Source organism: Ornithorhynchus anatinus, chromosome 18 (genome assembly GCF_004115215.2).
Source record: "Ornithorhynchus anatinus isolate Pmale09 chromosome 18, mOrnAna1.pri.v4, whole genome shotgun sequence".
NCBI lineage: Eukaryota > Metazoa > Chordata > Mammalia > Monotremata > Ornithorhynchidae > Ornithorhynchus > Ornithorhynchus anatinus.
The window spans coordinates 20,051,207-20,071,434 of NC_041745.1; the positions used below are offsets into that span (position 1 = coordinate 20,051,207).

At 41.7% G+C, this 20,228-nt stretch overlaps 2 non-coding genes across 2 annotated transcripts; both read left to right on the forward strand.

Moving 5' to 3' along the window:
* The first annotated feature begins 8,895 nt into the window (after positions 1–8,895).
* Positions 8,896–9,033, forward strand: LOC114805594. The gene has a single exon (XR_003753565.1). It is a non-coding gene; the product is annotated as a small nucleolar RNA SNORA7 (small nucleolar RNA).
* Positions 9,034–19,794: 10,761 nt separating this feature from the next.
* LOC114805545 lies at positions 19,795–19,932 on the forward strand. Its single transcript, XR_003753517.1, has one exon. It is a non-coding gene; the product is annotated as a small nucleolar RNA SNORA7 (small nucleolar RNA).
* The last annotated feature ends 296 nt before the right edge of the window (positions 19,933–20,228 follow it).

Genomic DNA, 20,228 nt, shown 5'->3' on the forward strand with positions numbered 1-20,228 from the left:
TTTTTGTTTAATCTATGTTGATCAAAAAACCACAGTCAGAAGAGCAGGATTCCACATCTGCAGCCTTCTATGGCATCTCATAATCATATTGCAGGTCCCCACTTTGGGCTCACAGTCTTAATTCCCATTTTATAAATGAGGTAACTGGGGAAAAGAGAGGTTAAGTGACTTGTCCAAAGTCAAAAAGACAGTGGCAGAACCGGAATTATAACTCAGGTCCTTCTGACTCTGGTTTTACTCAGTCTCCTCTCTCCCCACTACTTAACCACCCTCTTCTCCTATACCTTCCTAGTTCACAGTGGTCATTCCATTCATATTGCTTATGCACCAACCCTTCTTCATCCTTCTTTCAGTCAGTAAGTTTTCTTCATGTTTGTCTCCCCTTTTAGATTGTAAGATCCTTGAGGACAGGGATCACGTCTACCAACTCTTTTGTTGTTCTTACAAGTCTTTAGTATAGTACTGTGTGCTTAGTAGGTGCTCAAATAATGCAATTTGGTAATACCATGCTTTCAAATATTTCAACTAAGTTTGAAAGATCATGTAGCGATGTGTGGTGCTACAGTATATAGCTTGAAAAGGCATTTAATCTTCAAAAAATGCAGTACTTCCAGAAGTTCTGTAACAGATCCTAATTCATAACATATAAATTTATGGAAAACCTACCTCATGATGGAGCCATTCATAATGCACTAACTTTTTTATAGAACATAATCCTATTGTATCACAGTGAATGACTTTATAACGTATCAGACACAGTCCCCGATCTACAATGGGGCACAAAATCTAGATAATGTTAGACAAAATATAAACAATAATATAACTTTCAAAAAATAGCAAGCATCAGAATCCAGTACCAAGTGGAATATAGAATGCCAAGCAATTGTTTTGACTTAAGCAGGATAATACAGGCCTGGGAGCCAGAGGAACTGAGTTTTAATCCCAGCTCTCCCACTTGACTGCTGTGTGACCTTGGTTAAATCACTTACCCTTCTATATGTCTCAGTTTCCTCAACTGTAAAATGGGCATCCAAAACCTGTTCACTTTCCTACTTGACTGTGAGCCCCAAGTGGAACAGGACTGCATCTGGCCTGAGTAACTTGTATCTACCCCAACGCTTAGAACAGCGCTTTACACCTAGTAAGCACTTAACAAATACCTTAAAAAAATGCTAAAACAAGATGAATGGGTAATGCAGCAGACAACCGATGCTTTTGGGGAAGCTCAGGTAAGATTAAAGACCAGTACCAAGCTAGGGTCAGTTAGAAGTTACGTAATTACTGTTATTTCCTCACATATTCCTGACCAGAGACTTAAGTGTCTGACTTGCATGCCTTGTATATATAGTTAATACCGTAGTATCTTTTTTCTGCCATCTGTTTGGGGAATCTACCACTACTGAGAGAGCTGAGGAAATTAGATTTCTTCCCCAGTTGGCTGCTGAGCACACAAAGAGTCAGACAGGAGCATAATCTGTAGCAAAGGTTTTCCTGGTACCTTAGGGAAACAATCTATCCAGTCGTGGATGGATGACCACGATTACCTGGACAAATCTGAAGCACACTAGCTGGCATTGTTTGTGAATAGATAGCAAAAACAAACTTTTTGAGGATTAGAATTATCTGTTCACATGGTTACTTTGACCAAAAGCTTTAGCGAAAGGACAAATTGGTCATGGAGCAGGAGATTCATGATGCATCTGGAAAGGAAAGCAACATGGCTTAGAAACAGCATTGCTTAGTGGATAGAACACGGGCCTGGAAGTCAGAAGGTTCTGGGTTCTAATTCCAACTCTGCCACTCATCTGCTTTGTGATCTTGGGCAAGTCACTCAACTTCTCTGTGCCTCAGGTACCTCATCTGTAAATTGGGGATTAAGACCGTGAGTCCCAAATGGCACAGGGACCGTTTCAAACCTGATCAGCTTGGATCTGCCCCAGCGTTTAGAACAAAGCTTGTTGCATGTCATTCCCTCTCCCAGGCCTAAAACACTTAGGTACATATCTGTAATTTAATTATATTAATGTCCTTGTCCCCCTCTAGATTGTAAGCTCATTGTGGGCAGGGAATGTATCTGCTTTATTGTTATCTGTATTCTCCCAAGTGCTAAGTATAGTGCTCTGCACACAGTAAATTCTCAATAAATACAATTGAATGAATGAATGAAAGTGCCATTATTATTATGTTTATTATTAGGAAAGATTATTAGGAAGAAGGGACACGGGTAGGGACAGGGGCAAGTTACTGCTCCTGGGTCTGGGGAGATAAGGAATACAAATGAGAAAGTAGCTAGCAGGCAGTGTTCTCTTTGTTCTTGCCTAGCAAGTTGAAAGTCTTCTTTGGGGAAGGGTTAGCACAGGACACTTCCTCTCATGACTCCATCCTACTTAGACTGTGAGTTCTCTGTGGGACAGGGACTGTGTCCAACCTGATTAGCTTGTATCTACCCCAGTGCTGAGAACAGTGCTCAATACAAAGTAAATGCTTAACAAATACCATTAAAAAATAAAAAGTGGATACCTGCCACATCCAGTTCAGGTATGGAGTCATGTCCAGAGTATAATCCAGATTATACTTTCTCAACTGAACTTCATTTGCCAGTGTAGACCGAGACTGAGGGATCTGCCTGTTTGCCTAGGCATTTATATTCTACTGAAAAACTTCAAAATGTAACTCCCTTACTAACTTTCTCAATCTTTAATTTGGAATTAAATCTAGCAATTTTCCAGCCAAGACAGGATAATGCCATATATAGCTTTAAAGATGTTGTGGATCAGCACAAAATTAATTAAACCCAAATCAGTAGAGTCCTCCAGGCTTATCCAGTCCCTGCAGGATCTCTGAAGAGAGGGTTTTGTTTCTCTGTCTGGTGCTCTTTGCGCAGACTGATAACAGAACTCACTCTGTAGGGTTTCTGGCAGATGACACTATGTACAAGCAACAGGTGGTTTTCTGGGGGCCTTCCTGATTAATTGCAGTATTCTAGCACTGAACAGAAGCTGGAATCTGCTCAGCAGGAGAAGAATGTCAGGGAGGTGGCCCTCAATACCAGAGAAAGGATGTGTTCTTTGACAGTGAGCCTACTAAAGGGGAAGAGTTCAGATAATTAATGAACCAGCCCTCTTTGGCCCTTACTTGGTAATTCTTCTGGAACGAAGTTCTTGACTAATTATTAGTTAGACTGTGGGCAATCTAATTGAGAGAGAGATGAATGGTCATTGTGCCGTATTCAGGAATTGACAAGGGGCATGATTTCACATGACCACACATCACTGTACAAGGCACAAATCTACCCTGTCTGGGGAAGAAAGGGCAAACTGTGCCATAATTTTTGAATCCTTAAGCCAGTCAGTGAAGGGGTGGCTGCACTGTTAAGCTGGGCTTCATTCAGTGGATAGAGTAAGGGCTTGGAAAAAATATTTTCATTGGGCCCCTAACTCTTTTCTTGGCAGTAATGATTGTAATATTTAAGAGCTTACTGTCTTCCAAGTTCTGTACTGAGCATGGAGGTAGATCCAAGATCATCATGGCAAAAATTGTTCCTGTACCACTTGGAGCTCATAGCCTCAGGGGAGGGGCTACACTGTATAAGTAAGGCCCAGTGGACTTAAATGACTCATTTAGGATGCCATAATAGGCAAGTGGTGGAGCCAGAGTTGATACAAGATAGTCTCTGTTACAAATAGGGCTCAGAGACTAAGTAGGAGGGAGTAGTATTTAATCTCTATCTCATGAGGAAACTGAAGCACAGAGATAGGATGGTAGGGAATTTGGTAGACATCATTTGCTTAGTTCCAGGAAGAGATGTAATATGGCCAGTGCTGCTAAAGGCAGGATAACGGTGTTGAAAGAATAAGGCTGTTGATTTATCAATCAATCAGTCAATCACTGGTATTTATTCAGTGCTCAAATATTAGGAAAGTAATAATAATAATGATGGTATTTGTTAAGCGCTTACTATGTTCAAAGCACTGTTCTAAGCGCTGGGGGATCACCTGGTTCAAGGTGATCAGGTTGTCCCACGTGGGGTTCACAGTCTTAATCCCCATTTTACAGATGAGGGAATTGAGGCTCAGAGAAGTTAAGTGACTTGCCCAAAGTCGCACAGCTGACAAGTGGCGGAGCCGGGATTTGAATCCATGACCTCTGACTCCCAAGCCCAGGCTCTTTCCACTGAGCCATGCTGCCAATACAACAGAGTTTGTAGACATTTTCCCTCCCCATAGTGAGCTTCCAGACTAGAGGGGGAGACAGAAATCAATATAAAAAAATGATTTACAGATATGTACATAAATACTGTGGGACTGAGGGTGGGATGAATACCAAATTCTCAAAGGGTACGGATCCAAGTGCAGAGATGACAGAGGAAGGAGAGGGACTGGGGGAAAGAGTACTTAATTGGAGAAGACCTCTTGGAGAAGCTGTGACCTTAATAACGCTTTGTATATAGGGAAAGTGGTGGTCTGGCATAGGGGGAGGGGAGGGGGCTCCTGGCCAGAGGAAAGATGTGGGAAAGGGATCTTCTTCACATTTTGAATGAGTCAATCAATCAATTATATTTATGAAGTACTTACTGTGTGCAGAGCATTCTACTAAGCATTTGGGAAATTACAACACAACAGAGTTGATAGATATGATTCCTGCCAGGAAAGACCTTACAGTCTTCAGGGGAGATGAGTGTTAAAATAGTCTTATTAATCTGTTTGGCCTCCCTCTAGAAAGAGTGTCAAACTTATACATCAGTTCATGGGATTTTGAACCCAGGCTTAGAAGTAGCAGCAGGCCCGTCGAATCGTTCTAATTATTGCTCATTTTGTCTGAATGTGTGTAGCTCCTGGAGTGCATTAAAATATTTACCTGTTTGATGTGGTTACAGGAAAATTAAATTCTTTCATTCAATATAAATAGTCCCTCACAGGAAATTAAACCTTTTGGATTTTCATATTTGTTCTCCTGCCTCCACCACTGCTTCAGTTTTGGAGCATGCCATAGGCAGTCAAGCTTGGACGGGGGGGCGGAGGGGAAGTTTCTCAATGACAGTTTAAACAAAAACAAAACCCCAAGCTAGTTTTTTTTTTTATTATCTGCTTCAAGTGTGCTTTTCTAGTGCTCCTAGAACAGTTGTCTGTCTGAGAAGCCATTTTGCCCTTCTTGCCAGGGAACCTTGGGAAAAGATGACCTTGTGAAGGCTGCCAGCCAGACAAATGAGAGTGGAAAGCACACACTTATCTATCGAATTTAAATTTATATAATTTATAATTATAATTTATATAAATAAACCCATTCAGCATAAAAAACAAACAAAAAAATCCTTTTTCTGCTTCTCTGTTTGATTTACTCAGATAATCACCTCTTTCTCCCCTTTCTATTACTGGTGTAGACTATTGGAGTTGTTTGAAACGCTGCTGAATGTTAAGCCTTGATTTTCTCAACTGAAAGACACCAAGTGCTGGATTATGCATTTTGATCTCTGATTAAGATGGAAATATCTCAAGCTGCATGCAGCTAAGCCTCTTCCTTGGGGTAATACATCTGAAGAATTACAGGCATTTACATTACAGTTAATACAATCTCAAAACTGGCATCAGAGGCATTGGTTTCAGACTCTGCCTACAAATGACTTCTTTGGGCCATATCCTTCATCTTTTGCCCAGGCCTAAGTTTTAATCTTGGCACAACCGTTTGAAAGTCACTTAACTGCTCTGGTCCTCAACTTCCTCCTCTGTAAAATGGGGATTATCTGTACGCCCTTCCCCTTAGGCTGTGAGCTCCATATGGGACAAAGACTGTATCTGATCTGATTGTACTGGTACCAGGCTTAGTACAGTGCTTGTCACATAATAAATTCTTAACAGATATCACAATGATTATTTTTCTTACATCACCTACCCTCTTAGGACTTTGATTTGAGCAGGTAACCATTGATTTGGAAGAGAGATTATCAGCACATCTTCTTTGCATGTATGTTGCTGACTGACTGACATTTCGGTTTAAAGGCAATCACATCAAAGACATCTGTAGAGTAGAATTAAGGAGACTGTCTTGTCTGTCCTTATTTAGTTAATTATCACTAAATGAATGATCTACCTTCATTTTCATTCCGGGCCACTGCTTTTCCCATTCTTCCTATTTTTATGAAGATTGTAATACATAGTTTTTGCCTGGTAGGGGTGAGTGAAGTAATTTTGATGACTTAAACAGTTTGGACAATTCAGCCCAATCCTCTCCCTTTTTTTCCCTAGCAAAATATTTGGGGACTGAATTTTCCAGATACTGTAATACCATCAATGCTTCATTTCATTTTGCCTTTGTAGACCCAGTCACTGTCACAGAAATTAACATAAATATTCCTATCCAGCTTTGGCATTGAAGTCCCATTCTGCTCTGGAATAACTACCTGCCAAAGCTGACAGAAACAAAGTTGTCAAAGTTGGCAAGACAATTGTCCAAAACTGTGGTTTGCTTTTACTTTAGGTAAGCTTATCTTCCGACAATCTATATGCCTGCTCAACGTTCTAGAATGTATCCACCTGGAATGGAAGGTTCTGATCTTGTACCATTTGGATTCCAGAATCAATCATATAATCATGCAAGTGGTGAATCTGGGCAGAAACCACCTGCTCAACCAATACTAATAGTCTGGAGTGGGATTTGATTTTCTCCTTGGAGATCAAACAAAGTCAAGAATAAATATAAGCATTTATTATGGCAGAACACTTTGTAAGCTCTTGGGAGAGTAGAATTCTGTAGAGTAGATAGACGTTCTCTGCCCTCAAGGACCTTACTGTTTAGGGTCAAATGATCCTCGAACTTCTGGATTTACAAAGGAGAGTTAGTTTTCCTTTCTACCACCTGTACTCTCTTTAAATATGGATGCCTTCATAGCTCCTGTTACTACCCCAATATAAAGCCAAGAGGTTGTTATCATAATCATTGGCATCAACAACATGGTCATTATTTTGTTGAAGCCCTGTTTTGCCTTGGCATTGCAAAACTAACCTACTGACATTTCCCTGCCAATCAGTCAGTCAGTCAGTCAATCATATTCATTGAGCACTTACTGTGTGCAGAACACTGTACTAAACACTTGAGAGAGTATAATACAACAATAAACAGACCTATTTCCTGTCCCCTATAAGTTAAAAGTCTAGAGGGGGAAACAGACTAAGCCTTTGAGGGGGTAGAGTGGTAGCAAAACTCACAGCCCCTGCTTTCAAGAACCTGATGGGACAAATTGAAGCTGACAAATGATTGAAACTGGTAGAGTTACTCATGGGGCCATTTTATTATTAGTATATGGTCTATTATTTTCTGAACTGGAAGCTTCTTAACAATAATAATAATAATGGTATTTGTTAAGTGCTATGTGCCAAGCACTGTTCTAAGAGCTCAGGTAGCTACAAGGTAAACAGGTTGTTCCATGTGGGGTTCACAGTCTTAATCCCCATTTTACAGATGAGGTAACTGAGGCATAGAGAAATTAAGTGACTTGCTCAAAGTCACACACCTGTCAAGTGGTGGAGCTAGGATTAGAACCCATGACCTCTGACTCCCAAGCCTGTGCTCTTTCCACTAAGCCATGCTGCTTTTCATAGCCACACTATGTCTCATAGCCATGCTGCTCCTTGGGAGCAGGGAATGTGACTATCCATTCTGCTGAGTTACATTTTCCCAAGCATTTAATATAGTGCTCATCACATTGTAAGTTCTCAATAAATACCACTGATTGACTGATTTATCTCCAAATATGCCTTTGCAAACAAAGCAAAATGGAAACCTGAGGGAAATTTCCAGGTAATTCAGAAGAAAAACCTGCTGGCTTATTGGAAAGAACACGGGCTTGGGAGTCAGAGGTTGTGGGTTCTAATCCCAACTCCGCCACTTGTCTGCAGTGTGACCTTGGGTAAGTCACTTAACTTCTCTGTGCCTCAGTTACCTTATCTGTAAAATGAGGATTAAAAGTGTGAGCCCCACGTGGGACAACCTGATTATCTTATATCCACCCAGAGCTTAGAACAGTGCTTGGCACATGGTAAATGCTTAACAAATGCCATCATCATCATCATCATCAAAATGATTTTTTTTCCTCCACTTGGTCTAAATGATGCCTTTTAATTGTTCAGGTTCATAGGTAATTATTCATGAATGTCTTTGTTTTGCTTGCACAGACCTATCCAGTCATTTGGGGAAATGTCGTATGTCACATATTCAACAACCATTCCCCGTTGTTAGAATGCTTTAGCCATTTGGCAGCAAAAGCAGCTGCTCTGACCCTGTCTCCCCTTTCCCTCAGAGGGGGCCACTGTGGCTTTCCAGAACCTAACATCCAGAACATGTCTCTTCTCCCTTGCCTCTGTTGCTGAACAGCCATAGTCCTGTCAGGGAAGTGCCCTCCCTCAGTCAATCAAGCAATCAATAGTATTGAGTGCTCACTGTACGCAGAGCACTGTTCTAAATGCTTGGGAGAGTACAATATAACAATAGAAAAGAGTTGGTGTACACATTCCCTACCCACGATGATCTTACAATCTAGAGGGGACATGCACGCGTGCTCTATGTAGGGTGGGATGGGAGATTCCTCGGCCTCACACCTTCAGACCCTCAATATGCCCCTGCTCCGCTAGCTGTTTTCTTGCGATTTCTGAAGAACGTCCTCCACTGAGAGGTAGTGCTAGGGTAGCTTGGAGGACTTCAGTGGCTATATTACAGCCAAATAGCCTTCCGAGGGGCCTGGGGTGGGCCCTACCATCCTTGAGAACTGTGTGGAAATGCTGTGTCAGGTGTTGAGCTGGAAAATCTCAATTCAGGCTCCAGGGAATGTGTCAATGCAACAACCACCAAAACTTTTCAGATTAGCTCTATCTCCACAAATACTATAGTAGCCATAGTGGGAGGCCCCTCTCAGGGTCGCACCTGGAGAGTTTCCAGTACCCTTCCAGTCTTGGCTATGGGAGGGACAGTCAAGCAGAGGCCTACCCATTCTATTCCTAGCTTGAGCAGTGGCTAGCGAGTGGAAGGTCATCTGCTACAAGCCAAAACTCACCCGTGCTGGGCAGTGGTGGCGTGGGAGTGAGGCGAGGGCAGAGACTCAGGTTTACTGTGTGAAAGGCAGTAGTGGTAAACCACTTCCGTATTTTTACCAAGAAAACTCTACAGATAAACTACCAAGACCATTGCAGGTGGAGAGTGGGGCATTCTGGGAGGGATGTGTCTGTGGTGTCACCGTGGGTTGGAAAGGACTTGATAGTGAGTCCAAGACGTTACAAGACGTTAGTAGTGAGTGTAGCCATAATAATAGTTGTAGGTGTTACAGTGATAATTGTAGGAGGCATAATAATAGTAATAAGAGTAATAACAGTAATAATCATAATAGCAGGAGGAAGAGGAGGAGAGGGAGAAGTAATTGAATGTTCACTGGTGCTATCCATTGCTACTGAGGACTTAGGAAAGTATGGTATTCACACAAAATACATCTTTTTCCCACAGAAGCATATTTTCTAGCAGAAAATGCCAACATAAAAAGTATGTACAAAGATTGGAGTCAAAATATATATTTGACAGAGAATTTGATTATCATATGATGATGATGATGGTGACATTTGTTAAGCGCTTACTATGTGCACTTACTATGTTCATAGCACTGTTCTAAGCACTGAAGAGCATACAAGGTGATCAGGTTGTACCACATGGGGCCCACATTCTTAAACCCCATTAAGAGCCACATTGCTTCTCTATGAATGCAAGTGTAGAGGAAGGGCAAAAATAAATGCCTAAAGGCTAGAGGTGACTTTTGGATTGTTACAACTCAGGATGTTGGAAATTAATCAGGAAAGTTTGCTTGCAAGGTTTGTTTGTTTGTAAAGAGGGCTTTGAATGTGGGGAGGATTGTGATCTGGCAGATCTGTTACAGGAAGACTTTCAGGCTGGGATAGCATAAATTAGGGAATAAGTGTGAGAGAAATGAGAGCAAGGAACAGCTTAAGCTGAGTTTGGGAAGAACAAACAATAAGAAATTGGAAGTAAAAGATAAAGAGAGCTGATATGTGAGATGAGGAGAGTTGGAAAAGAATCTTGAAGCTGATTGTGAAGAAACTTTTCTTAATGTGGACAGAAATGGGAACTGAGTGGAATTTTTTGAGGAGTGGAGAAATGTGGGTATAGTGACATTGCAAGAAGATGATCCATAAAATAGCGAGGGAGAGGATGGAGGGAAAGCCCAGAGAGAGCCTGGAGAGAAGGAAAACCAGTAAGAAGACAGATAAAGTAGTATAAGATAGTTATATAAGAATAAGGGGCAGAATTTAGGAGTAGGTCGAACTGAAAAACAATGTAATGGATGGCACCAAGGTTATGGTTTTATGGGACACATAGAGAAGTGGAGTCTTCGACAGATATGGGGAAGTTAGGAGGAGGAGTGATTTTAGGAGTCAAGTAACATAGCTCAGGGAGTTCTGGGGTGAAGCCCCCATACCTGCCTGGGATGTGTTCAACTCCACATGGAGCGGCTCTGTCTAAACCAGTCCCTAATGTTGAACCCAGGGCAGAAATTTCTCCGCAATTATGGGGAACGTCACACCTCATAATACCCCTTCTTTGTGAAAAGAGAACTCACTGAATTCAGTGAACTTGATATTCCCCTAGGGAGGGTGTTCCAGTTCAGCAGTATGGAATTGCATAGGACAGTTAATTATATGGTAATAATGAAAGTATTTACTAAGCATCTCCTCTGTGCCATGCACTCTGCTCAGTGTTGGAGTAGATACACAATAACCAGATAAGACTAAGACACACACGGAGCTAACACACAATTCATTACTAAGGTGCAATGTATGTTACTTTTCCCTCACTCCACTCCATGGAGACCTCCACTCTTCAAATGAGGGTGGGGAATAAAGTACAGTCAGACTCTTAGATCTATGCATGTTAAATAGACTTTACTTCAGTGGTCTAGCAAAAGGCTCCCGGATATTTTGCTATGTTTCACATCAATAATCGAAGAAAAGAAGAGCTCAAAATGAACTGTACAGTGAATATTCAGTCTCTAACCTTTGTGGCCCTCATTCCCATGATGTAAAGGCTGAACCCTATTAACTTTCATCAAGTGCACTGCTTTGAAAAGCTACAGTGTGGAAAAAAATCAATATTCCTCTGTTCAAGTCAATGCAATCTATCAACTCTTTTGAGTCAAGGCATATTTGCCTTATAAGAAAATACACTTATTTTCTCAAAACAGATCCAGGGCATAGCATTTAGAAACATACTTCAATGGGAGAAGATTAGTTTCTTCTTTTAGAGCATGGGAAAGGAGTCATCAATGGGCCTCTTATTTGCCCTCTCATTGCCAAAAGTAAATTCCCGGAAAGGTCTTGAACATGCTATGCTATACGTAGCTGGCCAAAGATGAGAGGTGCCTGGGTAGTCAGAAGACAACTTCAAGTTATTCTTCTTAGTCCTGCTTCCATGGGCCTAGACGCTTCCTCTGAGAGTTTTATTCATGAATAGACTGGCTTTGTTTCTTTTCGAGACAACTCTCCTGTTTAGTGTGCTCCTTCCTCTGTTGTCTTCCACCTCCCTCTGTGGAGTTCTCTGTGCTTACATACTAAGAAGGGGAAGATGTGCTACAGAAGATGAATATAGAGGTGAAGGAGAGAATATAGGGGGAATCCATATTTCCCTTGAGTGCCAGGGAATATGTTCTCAATATAGTCTTGAACAACAAAGTACCAAGAAAGGAGCTGGGAAAATTGGGAATCCAGATCACCAGCTTGCGGGAAAGCTAAATGTGGCCTGAATTTAGTATGAAGGAGCTTATAGCACAGAAGCCTTTGATAGGGAACAGGAAGGTCCATACAAGGAGTTGTCAAAAATCAAATAGCAAATTAATCATTGACAAAGCCAATTGTCAAAACCTAGCCTTAAATCCTAACCCTATCCCTAATCCGTAATTTATCATAACCATAATGTATTTACTTACATTGATGTCTGTCTCCCCCTTTGGACTGTAAGCTTGTTGTGGGCAGAGAATGTGTCTACCGACTCTGTTATATTGTTATATTGTACTCTCCCGACGACTTATTATAGTGCTCTGCACATAGTGCACAGTAAATAGGTTGATTGATCAATTTATAATTCTAATATAAGACTTCAATCATTAGCACTAACCTTAGCCCTTACCCTACCCCTAATCCTGGGACTAACCTTTAATACTAGTCCTAACCTTGACCTAAGCACCTAGCAATTGGAAGAGTACAAAAGTTAGTAGACACAATCCCACTCCTCAAGGATTTAGCAGTCTAGCAGGGAAGATTATAATCAGATTCTAAAATAAATTTTGGGTGGGGGGACTAAATAGTGTTTGAAGATAAGTGCTATTCGGTGGGGGTAGGAGGTGAATACCCAAGTTTTTAGGCGATGAGGATGTGCTGAAATGGAGGGAGTGGGTGGGATGGAGGTACTGTAGGGGCAGAGAGGAAGATATGATGCTGAGGTGGAGAGGGAGGGAAGGTAAGTGGAGTCCATAGGGCCATTTCCTGTTCTATTCCTACCTTAAGCCATGGAATGCGGTGCTGCCAACTTACTTGATTCAAGGCCCATCTCAACGTCCCTATCCCACTGTCTCCTTCTAGTTGCATTAGAATTCCATTTTACGCTCCTTTTTCCATCACGTGGGATAGAAGCCCTGGCTGAATCCCCAGAGAACGCTGGAGGAGATGCTAACCTCAATGATTTGGGCAGTGTGCCTAGTTTGTGAAGAGGACGGTTATTGACTTTGGCATTTGGCAGTCAGTCAGCAGCAGTTACTGAACATCCATTGTATTGAATGAAGCTCCATGGGGGAGTTACAAAAAGGGCAAAACCCTGTTGTCCCGTGGAAGACCTCACAATCAAATCATGCTGAAGGCAGCTCAGCTGCAGCTAATGGCAGCCAGAAGGGCAGAAATTTGAGTTGAATTTCATTCATCCTCCTCTTCTGGAAAACACCACTAAGGGAACAGGATTTTCCACCCAGAGTCTCCAAGGAGGGAGTGAATTGATATCCTTATCAGCTTTTAGCTTTTCAGAGGCAGAGACAGTATAATCTATCTCAATTTAAGAACACACTAGATCCCAAACATAACACTATCAGAATGCCATCCAAACTTTCAGATTATGCAGATTTCCCTTTTTCTACCCAAAATGGCATCCCAGCAACACCTTGTGCAGTAACTAGATTCTTCTAAAAATAAAATGAAAGGATGATTCATGCTTTGTTTTAATCTTGCTCCTGGCAGCCACTGGGCCAAATGGGCTTTTATAATTGAGCAGGAGCCCCATCACTCAGAGGTGTTTGTTGAACACCTACCTTGCACCAAACACTTAATGTTAATGCCCAGGGCTCCTTAGTTAATGATTAGGAAAGTACTAACCAGAAGCCAAAGAAATGGTCTTGACCTCAACTAGCTCATGATCTAATAGGAGAGACAGAAAGACATAAATTATTAACAAAGAGCGGGAGCAGAAGGGAGAACAAGTATATAAGAGGAAATAATAACATGTCAGGATAAAATTGGAGGATAGACAATCAAATATAGCTATATATTTAGGGCCTGAGGATAGGTGTAAATATATAAATGGTAAGGGACGTGTGATTTGGGGTTAAGAATGAACACATCCAAAGGCCCAGGGATAAAAGAAAGCCAGTTAGTATCAATGCTTGTAAAGAATAAAAATAATAAAGATGGTGTTCATTAAGTGTTTACTATGTGCCAAGCACTATGCTAAGCACTGGGATAATTACAGTTTATCAGAGAGGACACAGTCCCTGCACTACATGAGGCTCACAATCAAAGAGGAAGGAGGATCAGATAAATTGTATCCATTTCAAAGATGCAGAAATTAAGGCACAGAAAGGTTAAGTGACTTGCCCAGTGTCATACAACAGGTTGGTGGCAGAACTGGAACTAAAACCCTAGTTCCCTGACACGGAGCAAACCCTCATCTTGGTAGCTAAAACCTATCAAAGACTAAAACTCTAATTTCTTAAACAGAAAGCATGGATGATATGGATAAAAACTGAGAATGAACAAGAAATGCTGTTGACAATCATGCCCAAACTGCACGTGGTCAAACTCTGTTGAAAAATAAGTCTTGACCCTCATTGGTGAGATGACCTGTGATTTCTATTAATCAGTGAGAAACTTGTACTCCTGCTGGGACTCTGAGCGAATCACTCCATTCTTTATCTTTCCTGATTTAAAATTGTGTACCCTGGTGAAATCGCTTTCTTTTTTGCATTCCCACAACAGCAAGGATCTCTCTATCCCTAGTAGATAATATCTTCCTCTTGAAAATAAGAAAAGAAAGAAAATTAGTGGTTTTAAAGTAGATTAACTAGAAAATTCCTTTCCTATTTATCCTGAATGACTAGAATTTACTAATGAAATTTCCCTCTGTGTTTGCAAACTGAACATGTTGAAGAGAGAGGCTTAGGCTGTGGCATAGAAGCATTCCAGTTTCACAGAAACAATTCAGGAAAGCTGAGCCAGTTCAAAGGTCTGTTCAGCACAGGACTCGGTCTTAGGACAGTGGCATCACAGGGTGGTTGGAGGCACAGTGTAAAGGTTACCCTTGCAGACATGGACCATCAAACCCTTACCTTTTTCCCTCTGATAATGCATCCCAAATCTTACCCCTCCTTTTATCTCCTAGGTAATCTTCTCTCTCTTAAAATGGACCCATTATGTCTTTTTAGCTCATTGATCATTACTCAGTGATCATTAGACAATTGATCAATGTGGGGCCTTCAGGGTCCCGTTGACAATGAGTCAAGAATTGAGTGGGGAGGATGGGGAAAGAAATGGTTACACCATGTGTTTGCAAGAAGATTCAGTTCCTGGGCCATAGGTCCAGTGTCCAGTGGCAGGTGAAACCCCCAGAAAGGACTGTCCATTTTGTAGTAGGGATGGAGTTGGCTGCTCAGTGCAGTTTGGCTTATAATAATAATAGCCATTATTATTATTACTATGGTACTTGTTAAGAGCCAACTCTGGACCAAGCATTGTTCTAGTAGATACATGTTAATCAGGTTGAACACAACCCCTCTCCCACATGGGGCTCACACTCTAAATCCCCATTTAACAAATGAGATAACTGAGGCACAGAAAATTTAAGTGACTTCCCCAAGGTCATACAGCAGACACGTGGCTGAGCCGAGATTAGAATACAGGTCCTTCTGACTCCCAGACCTGTGGACTATCCACTAAGCCATCCTGCTTATCTGAGAAAGATGTTACCTGTTTCTGTTGGTGCAAGGAAGCTGCATTGCTGGTGGCTGAAGAGGTGGCAGGTTTGAGGGGGGATTGTCCTCCTTAATTAGAGGCAGCCAGTTTTGGGGAATAATCTGGAAGGAGGTTTGAAGAAAGAGTACTTGCTGGTGATGATTTTCCAGCAGCGTGGCCTAGTGGAAAGAACTTGGGGTGGGAGTCAGGAGAACTGGGTTCACTTCCTAACTCTGCCATCGGCCTAATACATTACCTTGGACCTCAATTTCCCCAGCTGTAAAATGAGGATAATATCCATCGTTGGACCTGTTTCTGATCTCACAATCTCATATCTACAGCAGCACTTAACACATAATAATCTAATCAATGCCATAATCAATTAAAATAACTTGGATATTGGGAACAGCTGACTCACCTCCAGAGCTCAATTACTGCGGATGAGATCAGTCAACGAGACCCTTAGGGCAAGTTTTTATTTATCTTTCTTCTGTGCTCTGGGCTGCCCCTCTCCAAGATTACTCGAAACAGTAGAGTTCTTTCTTGTTACTTCAATAAGGGTGATTTTCCCAAACAGCAGCAGAGCAAGTTCATCCACTTCTAGTTTCCTCAGTAACCCTGCCTGATGTGACCTTGAATCTCGGAGCCAGTGTTCCCTGATGGAAGAAAATCAGCACCGGGATTTCAAAGAGGATGAAACTCTGCCTAAGTGCAGTTGTGAAGCAGCGTGACTCACTGGAAAGAGCACGGGCTTTGGAGTCAGAGGTCATGGGTTCAAACCCCAGCTCTGCCACTTGCCAGCTGTGTGACTTTGGGCAAGTCACTTAACTTCTCGGTGCCTCAGTTCCCTCATCTGTAAAATGGGGATTAAGACTGTGAGCCCCACGTGGGACAACCTGATTCCCCTGTGTCTACCCCAGCGCTTAGAACAGTGCTCGGCACATAGTAAGCGCTTAACAAATACCAACATTATTATTATTATTATTATTGTGGTTTCTCTCTATCCGCATGTAGCTCTTTACTGTACCTTAGAAAATCCTGTGACTGTCTCACATTGAATGCAGAGAGGGTATTTCTAAAATACCCTGGGGCAGGAAACTGAGGGTTTAAGGACACTATTAGCCCATCTTCTCTGTGGTGACATCTTCACAAACTCCAAGAGGACAGGCCTCTCTTCTCTCTGCCCACACTGGACAAAGATATTTCTGCTTCATAACATTTTGCCTCTATTGCTCAAAGGAAAGGTTTGGACTAAAACTTTCTCTTTTCTTCCTTGTCTCCTACTGTTCAGATCATATTCCCCTATGCTTTCAGAAAAGCATCCTGGATCCATACTCCTCAGTTCTCATCAGTATTTTAGAAAATTCAGTGAAGTTCAATGAAGTTGCTTATTTATTTATTTAGGCCAAATTCCAGCTTCTATTCTTCTCGCCTTTCTAATTCCGAATTTGGCCACAGGTTTCATCATTCTGGGCAAAGCAAAGTGGATAATGGAAACAATTGCTGGTATAATTCAGTTCAAAAATACTGCTTTTGAGAAAATTGCAGGCATATGGGCCTGGCTGTTCTATTTATTATGTCTAGTTTCTAAGTGGGCTATTCATGCTGATGAAAATGTATGAAACTTGCTTATTCTTTGCTCCCCTTCTTCGATTATTCCAAACTCAGACTCAATACTTCCTGTGAAATAGTAGACACATAGAGAAGGTACACTATTCCAAAAGAAACACAGTCTATCCTTCAATATGCTATTATCACTTTCTTGGGTTAGGGGTTGTTCCCATCTTTTTCCCTGCCCCTAAACAGCATCCCAGGAAAATTACATATTATTTTTTGTGCAAACTAGAATAATTTCTATTTAAAAATCCTACCTTTTCCTCAAAGGTAGATTTCCTTTACCTGAATTATAGAGAAAGTTTCAATTGCTTTACTTTGCCTGTATGATCCCTTTAGGTTTTCTGCTCCTCTAGTAGGTCAAAAGTTCTTTAAGGATAGGGACTGTGACTTCTAGTCAATCAGCAACTCAGTCACATTTATTGAGTGCTTACTGTATGCAGAGCACTGATCTAACTGTTTGTGAGAATGCACTATAACAATATAACAGACATTCCCTGCCACGCGACCTTATAGTCCAGAGGGGGAGAAAGATATTCTATTTTAATTATAGGTTCCCAAGTTCCTAATACAGGGTTCCACATGGAGTCTGTACCCAAGACAGTGCTCTACTCATGGTAGACACCGATTAAATACTGATAATACAGAGAGAGCACCTACTATTTCATTTTTAATGTTTAACACGGGCAGCACTGCCGACTGCCTGTCTTTGTTTCACAGTTGCTCTCTTGGCCTCATGGTCTAGTCTTCTTTTCTCATTTACTCTTTCTCATCAACCAGTGTTGCCTCCAACAGCTGCCTAGATCCCCTCAGACAAAATCAAAAAGACTATAATAGCAAGTGTAGCCAATATAATTTGACACAGATGCATGACATAGTATTAAAACAAGGAGAATTTATCTAATGAGTAGAAGGAAGAAGAAAAATATGTATTGATTAGGAAAACAAAGCACCTCCAGTAAGCAAATAAAACAATTAAAACAGGGCAGACAACTAGGAAACCACAAATAGCTTTAGACAGCTCAACTAACTGAAGTTTATGTCTCCGCACACTGCAAATATTAAGAAACAAATAGATCTGTTTAAGAATGACAAGAGAAAATTAGAATTGGAAAACAGGAAAATAACATCAATGTTACAGAATTAGGATGTGCTTAGTGATGTCAAATTGAGACACTGGTGTGAGTTTGGATTACTTGGGGAGAAAACTGAAAATGTGCCTGTGTGGAAGAGGAGTTCTTGTGAGTTGTAATACTGGTTCTGCCATTTGCCTACTGGCTGACTTTGGGCAATATCCTTAACTTCTCTGTGCTTCCGTTTCCTCAATTTCAAAACAGAGATTCAATCACTCTTCTCCCTCCTACCTGACTGGGAGACCCATGTGGGACATGGACTATATCTGGTCTGATTATCTTGTATCTATCCCAGCACTCAAAAGTGTGCTTAATACATAGTAAGGACTTAACAGAAACCATAAAAAAGTTGTGAAAGCAACAGCTTCTACTCTCCTCCACACTATTTCCCTTCTGCTCCATCTGATATGCAGACTAATAACCAGGGATCATTCTCCACCAAGAAGGGCTGGAAGGTGAATTTGCAAACATCCTTCCATTTCCCTCCCAAACACGTGCCTCCTTGACTTTGCTCAGCAGCGTGAGGGTGTTGGCATGCCAGAGGACCAACATGACTGGTGTCTGTTATCACCACCACTGCCATTCTTGAATGCTTAACTAGTAGACTGAGGGGTAGTGACTGGACCAATGTGACTTTCAAAACTCCACTTCTCCCTTAAACATGGAAACAATTTCTGCCCATGATATAAAATTGATAAATGGGAGATATATCCCAAAGAGAAATCAAGGACAGACATCTGAAAAGGAGGGAAGAAATTACTTAGGAGTATTAAAGGTTTAACCAGCAGGTCTTTGAGTGCCCATGGATCTTGGGCAGATCCCATCACTTTGCTTTGCCTTTGTTTCCTCCTCTGTAAAATGGGGATTTAATATGTATTTGCTCCCCAATTTTGACAGTAAGCACTCAGTAAATACGATCGAATGAATGAATAAATGAATGAGTGACTGTGAACCCTGACTTGATTAACTTGTATCTACTCCAGTGCATAGAACTGTTCTTGGCACACACTATCAACTAATCAATGGTATTTATTGAGCACTTACTATGTGCAGAGCACTGTACTAAGTGCTGGGAGAGTACAACACAACAGAATTAGTAGATACGTTCCCTGCCTATATGACAACCCAGTCCACACACTTCCCTCCTCTAATACTAACCTTCCCACTGTTTCTCCATCTTGTCTATCTCACCACCAACCCCTAATCCACATCCTGCCTCTGGCCTGGAACGCCCTCCCGCCTCAAATCCAACAGACAAATACTCTCCCCCAGTTCAAAGCCTTATTGAAGGCACATCTCCTCCAAGAGGCCTTCCCTAAGTCCTCCTTTCTTCTTCTCCCACTTCCTTCAGTGTCGCCCTGACTTGCTGTTTTTATTTACCATCCCCAGTCCCACAGCACCTAGGTACATATCTGTAATTTATATTAATGACTACCTCACCCTCTAGACTGTATGTTTCTCGTGGTTAAGGAATGTGTCTGCTCATTGTTATATTGAACTCTCCCAAGTGCTTAGTACAGTACCCTGCACAGAGTAAGTACTCAATAAATACGTTTGAATGAATGAATGAATGAACTGATTCAGACTAAAGACTTTATGATCCGAAGACCTCATCACTTATGGTTCAAGAGTTCTGTTTTTTTTCCCTCTGAGTTCTCTACAATAAAAGGATATTTCTAGCTCCCTCCTATAGTGGCCTGAGTGGGGATTTGGTTTCCATGTGGATTGGCCAGAGGAGGCAGGGAGAGAGACTTCAGTCATCATTACTGTCCCCCAGCTAGAGTGGAAGACACCTCTCAGGGTTGCACCTGGAGAGTTTCCAGTACTCTATCATTCTCGACTATGGGAGGAGGAGTCAAGCAAAGACATATCCATTCCATTCCTAGCTTGGGTAGTGGCTAGTGAGTGGAAGGCAATCTGCTACAAGTCAAAACTCACCTGTGCCGGGTAGCAGCAGCATGAGAGAGAGTCGAGGGTGGAGACTCAGGTTTACTGTGCGGAAGGAGGCAGTGGTAAACCACTTCTGTATTTTTACCAAGAAAACTCTATGGATACACTACCAGAATAATTGCAGATGGAGGTGGGGCATTCTGTGAGAGATGTGTCCATGGCATCGCTATGGGTCAGACATGACTTGACAGCATAAGACAACAGCAACAACATGAGTGGAAGAACCTCTATTGGCCACAGGCTCCAGGACTTCTGCCAGTTGCACCTTGCCCCC